This window comes from Ambystoma mexicanum (genome assembly GCF_040938575.1).
Source record: "Ambystoma mexicanum isolate Mex_15411 chromosome 12 unlocalized genomic scaffold, UKY_AmexF1_1 Mex_chr12_unloc.2, whole genome shotgun sequence".
NCBI lineage: Eukaryota > Metazoa > Chordata > Amphibia > Caudata > Ambystomatidae > Ambystoma > Ambystoma mexicanum.
The window spans coordinates 8395079-8414086 of NW_027182323.1; the positions used below are offsets into that span (position 1 = coordinate 8395079).

The 19008-nt window shown below is 43.3% G+C and overlaps 5 non-coding genes across 5 annotated transcripts; all 5 read right to left on the bottom strand.

Annotated features, from left to right (window-relative positions):
* TRNAY-GUA (transfer RNA tyrosine (anticodon GUA)) lies at positions 1-86 on the bottom strand. The gene is given in 2 exon segments: positions 1-36; positions 50-86. It is a non-coding gene; the product is annotated as a tRNA-Tyr (tRNA).
* Positions 87-3706: 3620 nt separating this feature from the next.
* TRNAY-GUA (transfer RNA tyrosine (anticodon GUA)) lies at positions 3707-3792 on the bottom strand. The gene is given in 2 exon segments: positions 3707-3742; positions 3756-3792. It is a non-coding gene; the product is annotated as a tRNA-Tyr (tRNA).
* Positions 3793-7411: 3619 nt separating this feature from the next.
* Positions 7412-7497, bottom strand: TRNAY-GUA (transfer RNA tyrosine (anticodon GUA)). The gene is given in 2 exon segments: positions 7412-7447; positions 7461-7497. It is a non-coding gene; the product is annotated as a tRNA-Tyr (tRNA).
* Positions 7498-11115: 3618 nt separating this feature from the next.
* TRNAY-GUA (transfer RNA tyrosine (anticodon GUA)) lies at positions 11116-11201 on the bottom strand. Its single transcript is given in 2 exon segments — positions 11116-11151; positions 11165-11201. It is a non-coding gene; the product is annotated as a tRNA-Tyr (tRNA).
* Positions 11202-18526: 7325 nt separating this feature from the next.
* Positions 18527-18612, bottom strand: TRNAY-GUA (transfer RNA tyrosine (anticodon GUA)). Its single transcript is given in 2 exon segments — positions 18527-18562; positions 18576-18612. It is a non-coding gene; the product is annotated as a tRNA-Tyr (tRNA).
* Positions 18613-19008: the final 396 nt, after the last annotated feature.

A 19008-nucleotide genomic window follows, 5' to 3' on the forward strand; every position in this document is an offset into this window, starting at 1 on the left:
TCCTTCGAGCCGGATTTGAACCAGCGACCTAAGGATATCTGAATTTCCACTACAGTCCTCCGCTCTACCAACTGAGCTATCGAAGGCTCCTGGTTTTGTATGCTATGAATAGCATATTTTTGTATCTCATCACAGAATGTTGTTCCTTCTGTTTTATAAATCTATTTCTCAAAGCAATATACAGTAAAATGTACCTCTAAACAAATCCCTGGCCCTTTCTATATTTGGTAAGTGAAAAAGGGAAACATTTTAAGAGAAAATTGAGAGTGAAAGTGACTAAGATACATCCTGCAAATATAGCTGTATACTGCTGTCTTCGGATTTCTTGTATTGCCTATGTTTCTATTAAAATGGCATAATGAAGTAACAGTTGATACAGATGGGGCTTAATAGCCGCCGATTAACAGACTCGCCAGCCAGCAAGCTGCTGAAACACTAAATGCCCACTGCAAAGCTATACAATGTTGAATGTAAATCTTACGTAATTTGAGTTCATAATATATTCTGAACCATTGTACCTGCGTAGTACAAAAAGGACGCACAGTCGGAGAGGAGATTGCAACAACTATCTTTTTAACTGCTAACATTGAACTGGCTTCCTTTCGCCAGTCCTCCTCTCACTAACCCAATGTCACACTTAACACGCCCCCAACAGGGGGCCTTGGGCTTAAAAGCACAGGGGATCGTAACACCACCCCTGGACAAATGTTCAAAACTCTGAATCAGCACTCTTCGACCCAGCGGCTTCCTTGTTACTTGTTGGGGTCTGGTGCCCATTTCACTGGTGCCACTACCTCCTAGCGGGTTACCCAACAGTCCACCTCGAGCTGCACCTCCACTGGGCGGGACCCAAAGGTTGTCCCGAGGCTCCCGGTGCTGCAGATCTGGTTCTAGTTCCGGCGGAGGTGATTCACAGTCCTCTCTCTCGACCAGGTGTTTGAACAAAGAGCTGTTTCTCGTGATCTCCTTGTCTTCGACCAACCTAATCCTCCTCTGGCTTTATGGTTTATTGTAGAACCTCTCCACTCATTTGCCCACATTTTACCTTTGATAGTACTGGGACAAGGAAGGGGCGACCCTGGTGGCGTGGGCGATTTCGGGGGATCTTGGGCAAAACCAGGACTTTCGGGAGAGGCTTAGAAATTCATCAGAGAATCCTGGGCTCCCAAAACCAAGAAGGCCTACAGAGGTGCTTGGGATAAGTGGAGTAAATGGTGCATGGAGAGGGAAATACATCCTGTTCAAACAGATGTAGTCGATGTGGTGAAATTCCTGCTCAATCAGGCAGCTCAGGGTAGAGTATACTGGACTATTTACACATATCGTTCAGCGATTTCGGTAGGGCATGAAAACGTAGAAAGTCACCCCTTGGGCGAACATCCACTGGCGTGTAGAGTACTCAAAGGAATAAAAAGTATGATACCACCGGCTCTGAGATATCACCGTCTTTGGGACGTTAGTGGGGTGTTGAGATTGTTTGAGTCCTGGCCGGATAATGGCGGTCTGTCCAGGAAGGCTCTGTGGGCTAATCCGACTACCCTGCTCTGCTTAATATCGTGCAAAAGGGTCTCGGACATCAGGGCTCAGGAAGTGGACTGGAAATTGTTTTCGCCGACAGGCGTTCCCTTTCATATAACAAAGAGAACTAACACAGGGATCAGGACAGTCGATTATGCAGCATTTCCAGAAGGGCCCAAATTATGTCCAGTCAGTGGTTTGAAGATGTATGAAAGTAACTCAACACAGTTCAGGTCCACAATGGAATCACAATTGTGATAAGGAAACCCTTTATGGCAGTTTGGACAGCTACCTTGGCAAGATGGGTGAAGTGGTGCATGAGCCAAGCTGGCGTAGGTACAAGTCATTTCGGAGCACATTCGGTTAGGGGTGCCATGGCATCCACAGCATTCAGAATGGGGGCATGCCTAGCGGACATTTTGAAGGCAGGGGTTTGGTCCAACAAGTCGACTTTTAAGAACTTTTATTTTAGACCAATCGGCCAGGTGACTACGTTGGTAGTGAGTAAGCTTGGAACAAGCATAATCCGAGCCTACCCGTCTTGACATAGAATACTGATTTTCAATACATTTGTAATAGAAAGTCATGATTCTATTAAAGATACTGAGACAAAGGATTATCCCACCCTATCAATTGCGTAAATAGACTGGAATGACTGTGATCGGAATTACTGATTATAAGGAAGTTTGGAATTTAATTTCTGACATGTTCTTTTGCGATTGCCCACCCAGTTTATAGTGAAGTTTTTCATTGGTGCTGTTTGTGAATTGGCAGGTACAGAACCCAAGACGTCAAGTACATGAGGAGTAAAAGAGACGTGGTGGAGGTTTCCAGCGTTAACTGGTTGGGACGGAGTTATGGATCAGCGAAAGAAAGAGGCCGAAGGAAGGCAGACGATGTTATACTGGACTTTAGTGTACGATTGGTTACAAGAAGTCACATAAAAGAAGAACCAATTAAATACAAACTAATATATCGCTAAAATTCATGGGATTTGTAGTTTTAGCTGTTTCTTTTTATGGTTGTGTTTTTTAAAGTTGTTGGCTGCTCGAGAAGTAAAGAGTTGAGCATAATCTTTCGCCTCCATGACTTTAATAGAATCATGTCTTTCTATTACGAATGCATTGAAAATCTGTATTTATTGTGTAATTTGTGCAGATTTCAAGCCATCCCGCAAAAAACATAGTGGTATTTCAGTCCTGCGTTTTCATAGTGTTTACAAGCCTGTCACTTACCTGCCATGACTCCACTATTACTCTATCCCCCCAACCCCCAATCCACCCATTACTCTCCAAACATTCACCTGTCGGTCTAACATTTGTAAACAATACAAGATAGAAAAGCATACTTATTCTGACATCAAGTGTTTAAAACAATGCACCTTCAAACACTGACTACATTTAATAAAAATTGCAATAACATATTTGATATTAAGCTGTGGTGGATATATAGATGATCTGCTGTGTATTTCTGCGATTTTTTAAATACGAAAACTTTCACATTACAAAAAAAAGAGCCACTTAGAAATGCGGGGGGTTCAACCCGCGACCTCATTGCCACAAATCATGCCCTCCACCTCCGAGCAACATCCGCGAAGCACAATAGTGCCTTCCTGAATAAAGGATTAATGCATGATCCGTGGAACCAGGCTACGTAGCTCTCTGTGTTTAACCCATTCCTTTTTTGCTCATTTCACCCACACTGGAATCATGGCTTGTAAGGTATGTATTACAATACAACAAACATTGGGATTGCTTGGTTCTTTCTCAGTCGCTCTTTTCCCAGTACATAAATGCAGAATGCTAACTCTTTTACGCGGGACCGAGCCTCATCCTTTGAAACCCCAGGCAGCCGGCCTGCGCTGGGAACATGTTCTTTCTGTTTAATCTGCGATGTTTTTCATGAAATAAGCATACAAAATAACATGTTTGTATTTATAGGGGGTACTTCATTTCCAGAGAACAGGGGTTTTTTTATCAATAGGAGCCCAGCTGTATTTCTGCACGAGTTACTGGCGACCTCCCTACACATAATACAAAATTGCTGCCACGTCCACAGGAAACACATCATGTCTCTTCTGATTCTCTCGGTACTTCTACTACCCCAGCACCCCTCCCTCCACGTAAAGCACCCTGTTCTGTTGGTATAAGAATTTGGTAATTCTTAAAATGCTACCAAAAAAAAAATGTCCTTCGAGCCGGATTTGAACCAGCGACCTAAGGATATCTGAATTTCCACTACAGTCCTCCGCTCTACCAACTGAGCTATCGAAGGATCCTGGCTTTGTATGCTATGAATAGCATATTTTTGTATCTCATCACAGAATGTTGTTCCTTCTGTTTTATAAATCTATTTCTCAAAGCAATATACAGTAAAATGTACCTCTAAACAAATCCCTGGCCCTTTCTATATTTGGTAAGTGAAAAAGGGAAACATTTTAAGAGAAAATTGAGAGTGAAAGTGACTAAGATACATCCTGCAAATATAGCTGCATACTGCTGTCTTCGGATTTCTTGTATTTCCTATGTTTCTATTAAAATGGCATAATGAAGTAACAGTTGATACAGATGGGGCTTAATAGCCGCCGATTAACAGACTCGCCAGCCAGCAAGCTGCTGAAACACTAAATGCCCACTGCAAAGCTATACAATGTTGAATGTAAATCTTACGTAATTTGAGTTCATAATATATTCTGAACCATTGTACCTGCGTAGTACAAAAAGGACGCACAGTCGGAGAGGAGATTGCAACAACTATCTTTTTAACTGCTAACATTGAACTGGCTTCCTTTCGCCAGTCCTCCTCTCACTAACCCAATGTCACACTTAACACGCCCCCAACAGGGGGCCTTGGGCTTAAAAGCACAGGGGATCGTAACACCACCCCTGGACAAATGTTCAAAACTCTGAATCAGCATTCTTCGACCCAGCGGCTTCCTTGTTACTTGTTGGGGTCTGGTGCCCATTTCACTGGTGCCACTACCTCCTAGCGGGTTACCCAACAGTCCACCTCGAGCTGCACCTCCACTGGGCGGGACCCAAAGGTTGTCCCGAGGCTCCCGGTGCTGCAGATCTGGTTCTAGTTCCGGCGGAGGTGATTCACAGTCCTCTCTCTCGACCAGGTGTTTGAACAAAGAGCTGTTTCTCGTGATCTCCTTGTCTTCGACCAACCTAATCCTCCTCTGGCTTTATGGTCTATTGTAGAACCTCTCCACTCATTTGCCCACATTTTACCTTTGATAGTACTGGGACAAGGAAGGGGCGACCCTGGTGGCGTGGGCGATTTCGGGGGATCTTGGGCAAAACCAGGACTTTCGGGAGAGGCTTAGAAATTCATCAGAGAATCCTGGGCTCCCAAAACCAAGAAGGCCTACAGAGGTGCTTGGGATAAGTGGAGTAAATGGTGCATGGAGAGGGAAATACATCCTGTTCAAACAGATGTAGACGATGTGGTGAAATTCCTGGTCAATCAGGCAGCTCAGGGTAGAGTATACTGGACTATTTACACATATCGTTCAGCGATTTCGGTAGGGCATGAAAACGTAGAAAGTCACCCCTTGGGCGAACATCCACTGGCGTGTAGAGTACTCAAAGGAATAAAAAGTATGATACCACCGGCTCTGAGATATCACCGTCTTTGGGACGTTAGTGGGGTGTTGAGATTGTTTGAGTCCTGGCCGGATAATGGCGGTCTGTCCAGGAAGGCTCTGTGGGCTAATCTGACTACCCTGCTCTGCTTAATATCGTGCAAAAGGGTCTCGGACATCAGGGCTCAGGAAGTGGACTGGAAATTGTTTTCGCCGACAGGCGTTCCCTTTCATATAACAAAGAGAACTAACACAGGGATCAGGACAGTCGATTATGCAGCATTTCCAGAAGGGCCCGAATTATGTCCAGTCAGTGGTTTGAAGCTGTATGAAAGTAACTCAACACAGTTCAGGTCCACAGTGGAATCACAATTGTGATAAGGAAACCCTTTATGGCAGTTTGGACAGCTACCTTGGCAAGATGGGTGAAGTGGTGCATGAGCCAAGCTGGCATAGGTACAAGTCATTTCGGAGCACATTCGGTTAGGGGTGCCATGGCATCCACAGCATTCAGAATGGGGGCATGCCTAGCGGACATTTTGAAGGCAGGGGTTTGGTCCAACAAGTCGACTTTTAAGAACTTTTATTTTAGACCAATCGGCCAGGTGACTACGTTGGTAGTGAGTAAGCTTGGAACAAGCATAATCCGAGCCTACCCGTCTTGACATAGAATACTGATTTTCAATACATTTGTAATAGAAAGTCATGATTCTATTAAAGATACTGAGGCAAAGGATTATCCCACCCTATCAATTGCGTAAATAGACTGGAATGACTGTGATCGGAATTACTGATTATAAGGAAGTTTGGAATTTAATTTCTGACATGTTCTTTTGCGATTGCCCACCCAGTTTATAGTGGAGTTTTTCATCGGTGCTGTTTGTGAATTGGCAGGTACAGAACCCAAGACGTCAAGTACATGAGGAGTAAAAGAGACGTGGTGGAGGTTTCCAGCGTTAACTGGTTGGGACGCAGTTATGGATCAGCGAAAGAAAGAGGCCGAAGGAAGGCAGACGATGTTATACTGGACTTTAGTGTATGATTGGTTACAAGAAGTCACATAAAAGAAGAACCAATTAAATACAAACTCATATATCGCTAAAATTCATGGGATTTGTAGTTTTAGCTGTTTCTTTTTATGGTTGTGTTTTTTAAAGTTGTTGCTGCTCGAGAAGTAAAGAGTTGAGCATAATCTTTCGCCTCCATGACTTTAATAGAATCATGTCTTTCTATTACGAATGCATTGAAAATCTGTATTTATTGTGTAATTTGTGCAGATTTCAAGCCATCCCGCAAAAAACATAGTGGTATTTCAGTCCTGCGTTTTCATAGTGTTTACAAGCCTGTCACTTACCTGCCATGACTCCACTATTACTCTATCCCCCCAACCCCCAATCCACCCATTACTCTCCAAACATTCACCTGTCGGTCTAACATTTGTAAACAATACAAGATAGAAAAGCATACTTATTCTGACATCAAGTGTTTAAAACAATGCACCTTCAAACACTGACTACATTTAATAAAAATTGCAATAACATATTTGATATTAAGCTGTGGTGGATATATAGATGATCTGCTGTGTATTTCTGCGATTTTTTAAATACGAAAACTTTCACATTACAAAAAACAAAGCCACTTAGAAATGCTGGGGGTTCAACCCGCGACCTCATTGCCACAAGTCATGCCCTCCACCTCCGAGCAACATCCGCGAAGCACAATAGTGCCTTCCTGAATAAAGGATTAATGCATGATCCGTGGAACCAGGCTACGTAGCTCTCTGTGTTTAACCCATTCCTTTTTTGCTCATTTCACCCACACTGGAATCGTGGCTTGTAAGGTATGTATTACAATACAACAAACATTGGGATTGCTTGGTTCTTTCTCAGTCGCTCTTTTCCCAGTACATAAATGCAGAATGCTAACTCTTTTACGCGGGACCGAGCCTCATCCTTTGAAACCCCAGGCAGCCTGCCTGCGCTGGGAACGTGTTCTTTCTGTTTAATCTGCGATGTTTTTCATGAAATAAGCATACAAAATAACGTGTTTGTATTTATAGGGGGTACTTCATTTCCAGAGAACAGGGTTTTTTTTATCAATAGGAGCCCAGCTGTATTTCTGCACGAGTTACTGGCGACCTCCCTACACATAATACAAAATGGCTGCCACGTCCACAGGAAACACATCATGTCTCTTCTGATTCTCTCGGTACTTCTACTACCCCAGCACCCCTCCCTCCACGTAAAGCACCCTGTTCTGTTGGTATAAGAATTTGGTAATTCTTAAAATGCTACCAAAAAAAAAATGTCCTTCGAGCCGGATTTGAACCAGCGACCTAAGGATATCTGAATTTCCACTACAGTCCTCCGCTCTACCAACTGAGCTATCGAAGGTTCCTGGCTTTCTACGCTATGAATAGCATATTTTTGTATCTCATCACAGAATGTTGTTCCTTCTGTTTTATAAATCTATTTCTCAAAGCAATATACAGTAAAATGTACCTCTAAACAAATCCCTGGCCCTTTCTATATTTGGTAAGTGAAAAAGGGAAACATTTTAAGAGAAAATTGAGAGTGAAAGTGACTAAGATACATCCTGCAAATATAGCTGTATACTGCTGTCTTCGGATTTCTTGTATTTCCTATGTTTCTATTAAAATGGCATAATGAAGTAACAGTTGATACAGATGGGGCTTAATAGCCACCGATTAACAGACTCGCCAGCCAGCAAGCTGCTGAAACACTAAATGCCCACTGCAAAGCTATACAATGTTGAATGTAAATCTTACGTAATTTGAGTTCATAATATATTCTGAACCATTGTACCTGCGTAGTACAAAAAGGACGCACAGTCGGAGAGGAGATTGCAACAACTATCTTTTTAACTGCTAACATTGAACTGGCTTCCTTTCGCCAGTCCTCCTCTCACTAACCCAATGTCACACTTAAGACGCCCCCAACAGGGGGCCTTGGGCTTAAAAGCACAGGGGATCGTAACACCACCCCTGGACAAATGTTCAAAACTCTGAATCAGCACTCTTCGACCCAGCGGCTTCCTTGTTACTTGTTGGGGTCTGGTGCCCATTTCACTGGTGCCACTACCTCCTAGCGGGTTACCCAACAGTCCACCTCGAGCTGCACCTCCACTGGGCGGGACCCAAAGGTTGTCCCGAGGCTCCCGGTGCTGCAGATCTGGTTCTAGTTCCGGCGGAGGTGATTCACAGTCCTCTCTCTCGACCAGGTGTTTGAACAAAGAGCTGTTTCTCGTGATCTCCTTGTCTTCGACCAACCTAATCCTCCTCTGGCTTTATGGTCTATTGTAGAACCTCTCCACTCATTTGCCCACATTTTACCTTTGATAGTACTGGGACAAGGAAGGGGCGACCCTGGTGGCGTGGGCGATTTCGGGGGATCTTGGGCAAAACCAGGACTTTCGGGAGAGGCTTAGAAATTCATCAGAGAATCCTGGGCTCCCAAAACCAAGAAGGCCTACAGAGGTGCTTGGGATAAGTGGAGTAAATGGTGCATGGAGAGGGAAATACATCCTGTTCAAACAGATGTAGTCGATGTGGTGAAATTCCTGGTCAATCAGGCAGCTCAGGGTAGAGTATACTGGACTATTTACACATATCGTTCAGCGATTTCGGTAGGGCATGAAAACGTAGAAAGTCACCCCTTGGGCGAACATCCACTGGCGTGTAGAGTACTCAAAGGAATAAAAAGTATGATACCACCGGCTCTGAGATATCACCGTCTTTGGGACGTTAGTGGGGTGTTGAGATTGTTTGAGTCCTGGCCGGATAATGGCGGTCTGTCCAGGAAGGCTCTGTGGGCTAATCTGACTACCCTGCTCTGCTTAATATCGTGCAAAAGGGTCTCGGACATCAGGGCTCAGGAAGTGGACTGGAAATTGTTTTCGCCGACAGGCGTTCCCTTTCATATAACAAAGAGAACTAACACAGGGATCAGGACAGTCGATTATGCAGCATTTCCAGAAGGGCCCAAATTATGTCCAGTCAGTGGTTTGAAGCTGTATGAAAGTAACTCAACACAGTTCAGGTCCACAGTGGAATCACAATTGTGATAAGGAAACCCTTTATGGCAGTTTGGACAGCTACCTTGGCAAGATGGGTGAAGTGGTGCATGAGCCAAGCTGGCGTAGGTACAAGTCATTTCGGAGCACATTCGGTTAGGGGTGCCATGGCATCCACAGCATTCAGAATGGGGGCATGCCTAGCGGACATTTTGAAGGCAGGGGTTTGGTCCAACAAGTCGACTTTTAAGAACTTTTATTTTAGACCAATCGGCCAGGTGACTACGTTGGTAGTGAGTAAGCTTGGAACAAGCATAATCCGAGCCTACCCGTCTTGACATAGAATACTGATTTTCAATACATTTGTAATAGAAAGTCATGATTCTATTAAAGATACTGAGGCAAAGGATTATCCCACCCTATCAATTGCGTAAATAGACTGGAATGACTGTGATCAGAATTACTGATTATAAGGAAGTTTGGAATTTAATTTCTGACATGTTCTTTTGCGATTGCCCACCCAGTTTATAGTGGAGTTTTTCATTGGTGCTGTTTGTGAATTGGCAGGTACAGAACCCAAGACGTCAAGTACATGAGGAGTAAAAGAGACGTGGTGGAGGTTTCCAGCGTTAACTGGTTGGGACGCAGTTATGGATCAGCGAAAGAAAGAGGCCGAAGGAAGGCAGACGATGTTATACTGGACTTTAGTGTATGATTGGTTACAAGAAGTCACATAAAAGAAGAACCAATTAAATACAAACTCATATATCGCTAAAATTCATGGGATTTGTAGTTTTAGCTGTTTCTTTTTATGGTTGTGTTTTTTAAAGTTGTTGGCTGCTCGAGAAGTAAAGAGTTGAGCATAATCTTTCGCCTCCATGACTTTAATAGAATCATGTCTTTCTATTACGAATGCATTGAAAATCTGTATTTATTGTGTAATTTGTGCAGATTTCAAGCCATCCCGCAAAAAACATAGTGGTATTTCAGTCCTGCGTTTTCATAGTGTTTACAAGCCTGTCACTTACCGCCATTACTCCACTATTACTCTATCCCCCCAACCCCCAATCCACCCATTACTCTCCAAACTCACCTGTCGGTCTAACGTTTGTAAACAATACAAGATAGAAAAGCATACTTATTCTGACATCAAGTGTTTAAAACAATGCACCTTCAAACAATGACTACATTTAATAAAAATTGCAATAACATATTTGATATTAAGCTGTGGTGGATATATAGATGATCTGCTGTGTATTTCTGCGATTTTTTAAATACGAAAACTTTCACATTACAAAAAAAAAAGCCACTTAGAAATGCGGGGGGTTCAACCCGCGACCTCATTGCCACAAGTCATGCCCTCCACCTCTGAGCAACATCCGCGAAGCACAATAGTGCCTTCCTGAATAAAGGATTAATGCATGATCCGTGGAACCAGGCTACGTAGCTCTCTGTGTTTAACCCATTCCTTTTTTGCTCATTTCACCCACACTGGAATCGTGGCTTGACAGGTATGTATTACAATACAACAAACATTGGGATTGCTTGGTTCTTTCTCAGTCGCTCTTTTCCCAGTACATAAATGCAGAATGCTAACTCTTTTACGCGGGACCGAGCCTCATCCTTTGAAACCCCAGGCAGCCTGCCTGCGCTGGGAAAGTGTTCTTTCTGTTTAATCTGCGATGTTTTTCATGAAATAAGCATACAAAATAACGTGTTTGTATTTATAGGGGGTACTTCATTTCCAGAGAACAGGGTTTTTTTTATCAATAGGAGCCCAGCTGTATTTCTGCACGAGTTACTGGCGACCTCCCTACACATAATACAAAATGGCTGCCACGTCCACAGGAAACACATCATGTCTCTTCTGATTCTCTCGGTACTTCTACTACCCCAGCACCCCTCCCTCCACGTAAAGCACCCTGTTCTGTTGGTATAAGAATTTGGTAATTCTTAAAATGCTACCAAAAAAAAAAATGTCCTTCGAGCCGGATTTGAACCAGCGACCTAAGGATATCTGAATTTCCACTACAGTCCTCCGCTCTACCAACTGAGCTATCGAAGGCTCCTGGTTTTGTACGCTATGAATAGCATATTTTTGTATCTCATCACAGAATGTTGTTCCTTCTGTTTTATAAATCTATTTCTCAAAGCAATATACAGTAAAATGTACCTCTAAACAAATCCCTGGCCCTTTCTATATTTGGTAAGTGAAAAAGGGAAACATTTTAAGAGAAAATTGAGAGTGAAAGTGACTAAGATACATCCTGCAAATATAGCTGTATACTGCTGTCTTCGGATTTCTTGTATTGCCTATGTTTCTATTAAAATGGCATAATGAAGTAACAGTTGATACAGATGGGGCTTAATAGCCGCCGATTAACAGACTCGCCAGCCAGCAAGCTGCTGAAACACTAAATGCCCACTGCAAAGCTATACAATGTTGAATGTAAATCTTACGTAATTTGAGTTCATAATATATTCTGAACCATTGTACCTGCATAGTACAAAAAGGACGCACAGTCGGAGAGGAGATTGCAACAACTATCTTTTTAACTGCTAACATTGAACTGGCTTCCTTTCGCCAGTCCTCCTCTCACTAACCCAATGTCACACTTAACACGCCCCCAACAGGGGGCCTTGGGCTTAAAAGCACAGGGGATCGTAACACCACCCCTGGACAAATGTTCAAAACTCTGAATCAGCACTCTTCGACCCAGCGGCTTCCTTGTTACTTGTTGGGGTCTGGTGCCCATTTCACTGGTGCCACTACCTCCTAGCGGGTTACCCAACAGTCCACCTCGAGCTGCACCTCCACTGGGCGGGACCCAAAGGTTGTCCCGAGGCTCCCGGTGCTGCAGATCTGGTTCTAGTTCCGGCGGAGGTGATTCACAGTCCTCTCTCTCGACCAGGTGTTTGAACAAAGAGCTGTTTCTCGTGATCTCCTTGTCTTCGACCAACCTAATCCTCCTCTGGCTTTATGGTTTATTGTAGAACCTCTCCACTCATTTGCCCACATTTTACCTTTGATAGTACTGGGACAAGGAAGGGGCGACCCTGGTGGCGTGGGCGATTTCGGGGGATCTTGGGCAAAACCAGGACTTTCGGGAGAGGCTTAGAAATTCATCAGAGAATCCTGGGCTCCCAAAACCAAGAAGGCCTACAGAGGTGCTTGGGATAAGTGGAGTAAATGGTGCATGGAGAGGGAAATACATCCTGTTCAAACAGATGTAGTCGATGTGGTGAAATTCCTGCTCAATCAGGCAGCTCAGGGTAGAGTATACTGGACTATTTACACATATCGTTCAGCGATTTCGGTAGGGCATGAAAACGTAGAAAGTCACCCCTTGGGCGAACATCCACTGGCGTGTAGAGTACTCAAAGGAATAAAAAGTATGATACCACCGGCTCTGAGATATCACCGTCTTTGGGACGTTAGTGGGGTGTTGAGATTGTTTGAGTCCTGGCCGGATAATGGCGGTCTGTCCAGGAAGGCTCTGTGGGCTAATCTGACTACCCTGCTCTGCTTAATATCGTGCAAAAGGGTCTCGGACATCAGGGCTCAGGAAGTGGACTGGAAATTGTTTTCGCCGACAGGCGTTCCCTTTCATATAACAAAGAGAACTAACACAGGGATCAGGACAGTCGATTATGCAGCATTTCCAGAAGGGCCCAAATTATGTCCAGTCAGTGGTTTGAAGATGTATGAAAGTAACTCAACACAGTTCAGGTCCACAATGGAATCACAATTGTGATAAGGAAACCCTTTATGGCAGTTTGGACAGCTACCTTGGCAAGATGGGTGAAGTGGTGCATGAGCCAAGCTGGCGTAGGTACAAGTCATTTCGGAGCACATTCGGTTAGGGGTGCCATGGCATCCACAGCATTCAGAATGGGGGCATGCCTAGCGGACATTTTGAAGGCAGGGGTTTGGTCCAACAAGTCGACTTTTAAGAACTTTTATTTTAGACCAATCGGCCAGGTGACTACGTTGGTAGTGAGTAAGCTTGGAACAAGCATAATCCGAGCCTACCCGTCTTGACATAGAATACTGATTTTCAATACATTTGTAATAGAAAGTCATGATTCTATTAAAGATACTGAGACAAAGGATTATCCCACCCTATCAATTGCGTAAATAGACTGGAATGACTGTGATCGGAATTACTGATTATAAGGAAGTTTGGAATTTAATTTCTGACATGTTCTTTTGCGATTGCCCACCCAGTTTATAGTGGAGTTTTTCATCGGTGCTGTTTGTGAATTGGCAGGTACAGAACCCAAGACGTCAAGTACATGAGGAGTAAAAGAGACGTGGTGGAGGTTTCCAGCGTTAACTGGTTGGGACGCAGTTATGGATCAGCGAAAGAAAGAGGCCGAAGGAAGGCAGACGATGTTATACTGGACTTTAGTGTACGATTGGTTACAAGAAGTCACATAAAAGAAGAACCAATTAAATACAAACTAATATATCGCTAAAATTCATGGGATTTGTAGTTTTAGCTGTTTCTTTTTATGGTTGTGTTTTTTAAAGTTGTTGGCTGCTCGAGAAGTAAAGAGTTGAGCATAATCTTTCGCCTCCATGACTTTAATAGAATCATGTCTTTCTATTACGAATGCATTGAAAATCTGTATTTATTGTGTAATTTGTGCAGATTTCAAGCCATCCCGCAAAAAACATAGTGGTATTTCAGTCCTGCGTTTTCATAGTGTTTACAAGCCTGTCACTTACCTGCCATGACTCCACTATTACTCTATCCCCCCAACCCCCAATCCACCCATTACTCTCCAAACATTCACCTGTCGGTCTAACATTTGTAAACAATACAAGATAGAAAAGCATACTTATTCTGACATCAAGTGTTTAAAACAATGCACCTTCAAACACTGACTACATTTAATAAAAATTGCAATAACATATTTGATATTAAGCTGTGGTGGATATATAGATGATCTGCTGTGTATTTCTGCGATTTTTTAAATACGAAAACTTTCACATTACAAAAAAAAAAGCCACTTAGAAATGCGGGGGGTTCAACCCGCGACCTCATTGCCACAAATCATGCCCTCCACCTCCGAGCAACATCCGCGAAGAACAATAGTGCCTTCCTGAATAAAGGATTAATGCATGATCCGTGGAACCAGGCTACGTAGCTCTCTGTGTTTAACCCATTCCTTTTTTGCTCATTTCACCCACACTGGAATCATGGCTTGTAAGGTATGTATTACAATACAACAAACATTGGGATTGCTTGGTTCTTTCTCAGTCGCTCTTTTCCCAGTACATAAATGCAGAATGCTAACTCTTTTACGCGGGACCGAGCCTCATCCTTTGAAACCCCAGGCAGCCGGCCTGCGCTGGGAACATGTTCTTTCTGTTTAATCTGCGATGTTTTTCATGAAATAAGCATACAAAATAACATGTTTGTATTTATAGGGGGTACTTCATTTCCAGAGAACAGGGGTTTTTTTATCAATAGGAGCCCAGCTGTATTTCTGCACGAGTTACTGGCGACCTCCCTACACATAATACAAAATTGCTGCCACGTCCACAGGAAACACATCATGTCTCTTCTGATTCTCTCGGTACTTCTACTACCCCAGCACCCCTCCCTCCACGTAAAGCACCCTGTTCTGTTGGTATAAGAATTTGGTAATTCTTAAAATGCTACCAAAAAAAAAATGTCCTTCGAGCCGGATTTGAACCAGCGACCTAAGGATATCTGAATTTCCACTACAGTCCTCCGCTCTACCAACTGAGCTATCTAAGGATCCTGGCTTTGTACGCTATGAATAGCATATTTTTGTATCTCATCACAGAATGTTGTTCCTTCTGTTTTATAAATCTATTTCTCAAAGCAATATACAGTAAAATGTACCTCTAAACAAATCCCTGGCCCTTTCTATATTTGGTAAGTGAAAAAGGGAAACATTTTAAGAGAAAATTGAGAGTGAAAGTGACTAAGATACATCCTGCAAATATAGCTGTATACTGCTGTCTTCGGATTTCTTGTATTTCCTATGTTTCTATTAAAATGGCATAATGAAGTAACAGTTGATACAGATGGGGCTTAATAGCCGCCGATTAACAGACTCGCCAGCCAGCAAGCTGCTGAAACACTAAATGCCCACTGCAAAGCTATACAATGTTGAATGTAAATCTTACGTAATTTGAGTTCATAATATATTCTGAACCATTGTACCTGCGTAGTACAAAAAGGACGCACAGTCGGAGAGGAGATTGCAACAACTATCTTTTTAACTGCTAACATTGAACTGGCTTCCTTTCGCCAGTCCTCCTCTCACTAACCCAATGTCACACTTAACACGCCCCCAACAGGGGGCCTTGGGCTTAAAAGCACAGGGGATCGTAACACCACCCCTGGACAAATGTTCAAAACTCTGAATCAGCATTCTTCGACCCAGCGGCTTCCTTGTTACTTGTTGGGGTCTGGTGCCCATTTCACTGGTGCCACTACCTCCTAGCGGGTTACCCAACAGTCCACCTCGAGCTGCACCTCCACTGGGCGGGACCCAAAGGTTGTCCCGAGGCTCCCGGTGCTGCAGATCTGGTTCTAGTTCCGGCGGAGGTGATTCACAGTCCTCTCTCTCGACCAGGTGTTTGAACAAAGAGCTGTTTCTCGTGATCTCCTTGTCTTCGACCAACCTAATCCTCCTCTGGCTTTATGGTCTATTGTAGAACCTCTCCACTCATTTGCCCACATTTTACCTTTGATAGTACTGGGACAAGGAAGGGGCGACCCTGGTGGCGTGGGCGATTTCGGGGGATCTTGGGCAAAACCAGGACTTTCGGGAGAGGCTTAGAAATTCATCAGAGAATCCTGGGCTCCCAAAACCAAGAAGGCCTACAGAGGTGCTTGGGATAAGTGGAGTAAATGGTGCATGGAGAGGGAAATACATCCTGTTCAAACAGATGTAGTCGATGTGGTGAAATTCCTGCTCAATCAGGCAGCTCAGGGTAGAGTATACTGGACTATTTACACATATCGTTCAGCGATTTCGGTAGGGCATGAAAACGTAGAAAGTCACCCCTTGGGCGAACATCCACTGGCGTGTAGAGTACTCAAAGGAATAAAAAGTATGATACCACCGGCTCTGAGATATCACCGTCTTTGGGACGTTAGTGGGGTGTTGAGATTGTTTGAGTCCTGGCCGGATAATGGCGGTCTGTCCAGGAAGGCTCTGTGGGCTAATCTGACTACCCTGCTCTGCTTAATATCGTGCAAAAGGGTCTCGGACATCAGGGCTCAGGAAGTGGACTGGAAATTGTTTTCGCCGACAGGCGTTCCCTTTCATATAACAAAGAGAACTAACACAGGGATCAGGACAGTCGATTATGCAGCATTTCCAGAAGGGCCCGAATTATGTCCAGTCAGTGGTTTGAAGCTGTATGAAAGGAACTCAACACAGTTCAGGTCCACAGTGGAATCACAATTGTGATAAGGAAACCCTTTATGGCAGTTTGGACAGCTACCTTGGCAAGATGGGTGAAGTGGTGCATGAGCCAAGCTGGCATAGGTACAAGTCATTTCGGAGCACATTCGGTTAGGGGTGCCATGGCATCCACAGCATTCAGAATGGGGGCATGCCTAGCGGACATTTTGAAGGCAGGGGTTTGGTCCAACAAGTCGACTTTTAAGAACTTTTATTTTAGACCAATCGGCCAGGTGACTACGTTGGTAGTGAGTAAGCTTGGAACAAGCATAATCCGAGCCTACCCGTCTTGACATAGAATACTGATTTTCAATACATTTGTAATAGAAAGTCATGATTCTATTAAAGATACTGAGGCAAAGGATTATCCCACCCTATCAATTGCGTAAATAGACTGGAATGACTGTGATCGGAATTACTGATTATAAGGAAGTTTGGAATTTAATTTCTGACATGTTCTTTTGCGATTACCCACCCAGTTTATAGTGGAGTTTTTCATCGGTGCTGTTTGTGAATTGGCAGGTACAGAACCCAAGACGTCAAGTACATGAGGAGTAAAAGAGACGTGGTGGAGGTTTCCAGCGTTAACTGGTTGGGACGCAGTTATGGATCAGCGAAAGAAAGAGGCCGAAGGAAGGCAGACGATGTTATACTGGACTTTAGTGTATGATTGGTTACAAGAAGTCACATAAAAGAAGAACCAATTAAATACAAACTCATATATCGCTAAAATTCATGGGATTTGTAGTTTTAGCTGTTTCTTTTTATGGTTGTGTTTTTTAAAGTTGTTGCTGCTCGAGAAGTAAAGAGTTGAGCATAATCTTTCGCCTCCATGACTTTAATAGAATCATGTCTTTCTATTACGAATGCATTGAAAATCTGTATTTATTGTGTAATTTGTGCAGATTTCAAGCCATCCCGCAAAAAACATAGTGGTATTTCAGTCCTGCGTTTTCATAGTGTTTACAAGCCTGTCACTTACCTGCCATGACTCCACTATTACTCTATCCCCCCAACCCCCAATCCACCCATTACTCTCCAAACATTCACCTGTCGGTCTAACATTTGTAAACAATACAAGATAGAAAAGCATACTTATTCTGACATCAAGTGTTTAAAACAATGCACCTTCAAACACTGACTACATTTAATAAAAATTGCAATAACATATTTGATATTAAGCTGTGGTGGATATATAGATGATCTGCTGTGTATTTCTGCGATTTTTTAAATACGAAAACTTTCACATTACAAAAAAAAAAGCCACTTAGAAATGCTGGGGGTTCAACCCGCGACCTCATTGCCACAAGTCATGCCCTCCACCTCCGAGCAACATCCGCGAAGCACAATAGTGCCTTCCTGAATAAAGGATTAATGCATGATCCGTGGAACCAGGCTACGTAGCTCTCTGTGTTTAACCCATTCCTTTTTTGCTCATTTCACCCACACTGGAATCGTGGCTTGTAAGGTATGTATTACAATACAACAAACATTGGGATTGCTTGGTTCTTTCTCAGTCGCTCTTTTCCCAGTACATAAATGCAGAATGCTAACTCTTTTACGCGGGACCGAGCCTCATCCTTTGAAACCCCAGGCAGCCTGCCTGCGCTGGGAACGTGTTCTTTCTGTTTAATCTGCGATGTTTTTCATGAAATAAGCATACAAAATAACGTGTTTGTATTTATAGGGGGTACTTCATTTCCAGAGAACAGGGTTTTTTTTATCAATAGGAGCCCAGCTGTATTTCTGCACGAGTTACTGGCGACCTCCCTACACATAATACAAAATGGCTGCCACGTCCACAGGAAACACATCATGTCTCTTCTGATTCTCTCGGTACTTCTACTACCCCAGCACCCCTCCCTCCACGTAAAGCACCCTGTTCTGTTGGTATAAGAATTTGGTAATTCTTAAAATGCTACCAAAAAAAAAATGTCCTTCGAGCCGGATTTGAACCAGCGACCTAAGGATATCTGAATTTCCACTACAGTCCTCCGCTCTACCAACTGAGCTATCGAAGGTTCCTGGCTTTCTACGCTATGAATAGCATATTTTTGTATCTCATCACAGAATGTTGTTCCTTCTGTTTTATAAATCTATTTCTCAAAGCAATATACAGTAAAATGTACCTCTAAACAAATCCCTGGCCCTTTCTATATTTGGTAAGTGAAAAAGGGAAACATTTTAAGAGAAAATTGAGAGTGAAAGTGACTAAGATACATCCTGCAAATATAGCTGTATACTGCTGTCTTCGGATTTCTTGTATTTCCTATGTTTCTATTAAAATGGCATAATGAAGTAACAGTTGATACAGATGGGGCTTAATAGCCACCGATTAACAGACTCGCCAGCCAGCAAGCTGCTGAAACACTAAATGCCCACTGCAAAGCTATACAATGTTGAATGTAAATCTTACG